The sequence below is a fragment of the Micropterus dolomieu genome, linkage group LG23 (assembly GCF_021292245.1).
Source record: "Micropterus dolomieu isolate WLL.071019.BEF.003 ecotype Adirondacks linkage group LG23, ASM2129224v1, whole genome shotgun sequence".
In the NCBI taxonomy this organism is placed as follows: Eukaryota; Metazoa; Chordata; class Actinopteri; order Centrarchiformes; family Centrarchidae; genus Micropterus; species Micropterus dolomieu.
This window is the reverse complement of record NC_060172.1, coordinates 19,173,488-19,175,772: the sequence shown is the minus strand read 5'-3', so window position 1 is coordinate 19,175,772 and position 2,285 is coordinate 19,173,488.

Below are 2,285 nucleotides of genomic sequence, written 5' to 3'. Positions count from 1 at the left end.
TAAAATTAACTGATTGTACATGACTGCAAATGGTCCTCTCTCCTTTTAATTGCTTTATTTTCAACCTTGAAACGGGTTGTGTTCCTGCAGACTTTTCGCAGCCTATTGTAAAACATTTTAATCTACAAACATTTGTCTCCTTTCAAGTCACACAACAGAACTGTGCACATGCATATTCTATGTCCATGCAGACGTCACACATTTCCTTGTGACTCTGCAGTCTATACTTATAAATGAATGCGCTGTGATGCGCTGCCACAGCTGTCTTATCATTTCCAGTTTGGACAGATTTTTATTGCTGCTACCTCTCATAGTTTGTCAGTGTTGATGTGCTGGTGTGTGCTTGAGTGAGTCTGATTGTGGAGCGGGTGGAAGTGTGTAACAAAAATAGGAAGAGGTAAAAAGCTTTTTTTTTTTTTTTTTTGATGCGAAGGCATTTATTTCAAACAAGTTTGAAATTTGCATACAGTGATAATAGCAATGAAATCTCCTGTAAAACTGCTGTAATAATTGGCACCTTTTCATCAAGTGGAGAAAAGGAGCGTGTGCACGTGTGTGTGCATGCATGTGAGGGGATGTACATATGTGTGAATGTGCTCGTCTGTGTATCTGCTTATTAGAGCACTGGGCCTGTTTTGCATAAATGCCTTCCTCCTGTGGCTGTGTGAAAGGAGATGGGGATTGGGACAATAAAGGAGGATTAGATTATGTCTGTGTGTGTGTGTGTGTGTGTGTGTGTGTGTGTGTGTGTGTGTGCGTGCGTGTATGTGTGTGTCTGAGGCATATGGAAAAACAATTTTAATGTTAACCTCCAGGCGATGGAGACTAAAAGATGATGAGAGAGCATCTCACACAAAGGCATTAAGTAGCCTATATTACTGTATTGGAGAAGTGCTGGTTTTGATTTGGACAGGGATACAGACATGTGAAATAAAATCCAGTCCATTCTGTTTTATCACAAAAAGTCCATTTGATTTAAACAGTGGGAAACTTGTGTTTATAAACAGAGAGAGATTATTGTGAGATTATATCCCTGGGGTGTTGATCCCTGCAAATGGGATCAGACTCTGATGAATATGACAGTTGAACAATATTCGCTGAGGGTTTGAACGCTACGCCTCTTCCTGCTAGTGTCTTTACAGGATTACAGGCATGATGTCACATCACATAGATAACTTTTTCACTTAAAACGCCTAAAGACCTGGCACAAATCACTTTCGCATGTGAATATTAGCATTCGGTTTAACCTCACCAGAAATGTGGGTTTTAAACCGTCAGGTCAAATCAGGTAAGCAGTCAGTCACGGAAAAGTAAGCTGAAGTGGCTTTCAAATGCTTTCCTCTGAGTGGCAAAATCTCTAAAATTGGCATCTCAGAAAGTCATGGAAAACTATGAAAAGTTTCTGTAAATGCTGTTTGACCCGGGTCTGCATGCACGCCTGAGTATTTTATTTAGTCACTTCAGCCCACTCCCGTTTCTGCTGTCTGCCTCTGCTTCTTTCACCCTCTTTTCCCTTTTCTCCCTTTCCTCCCTTTTCTCAACATGTCTGTCACATCTCAGCCATTTCTTCGTCTTCTATCTACGAAGCCTCCAATGTCAGGCGGAGGGGCTGAAATAGAACTGTATGAAATATGAAACAGAGTTATGTAAGGCAGATTTAGTCAGCTGCGGAAAGTTGAGCTGAGTTACACATCTGTGCACAAGACAACACACTCACTTACACACACACACACACATGCACATTGTGCACTAGTGTCAATTTTTTTCAGCTTTTTTTTTTTTTAGTTTTAGGCGGTGTCAAATGTCCTTGTTAGTTTTTATCATATTTATCATATTCAACTTCATCCAATTTTTAGTCAAGTTTTAGTTGACTAAAAAACTAATTAATATTTGTCATTTTAAAAATAAACTAACATTTCATCAACCTACTTCAGTTTCTTTGTGATGAGCCATAATGTGTCTCTTCAGGTTTATGGTATTCTTTCCAGCTATTTTATGGCCACATTGCATCCAGTTATCACCTTGTTTCTATAAAACATAATACGGTCTCATTCTAATCTCTGCAGCTGTCTGGCTGCACCAGCTCCATGTAGGCTTGCATCCGCAACCTGCAGCATTTATTTACGGTTCATATCAGTTTATTCGACAATACACACGTAAACGTGAGGTTGATGCCCAATTAAAAGGCACTGAATAAATATGTTCATTTACATTTTGCAACCTAGGAGGAGCAGTGTGTGCTTCTCTCACTGCTCTGGTTGTAGCAACCGCCCACATTTCTCATC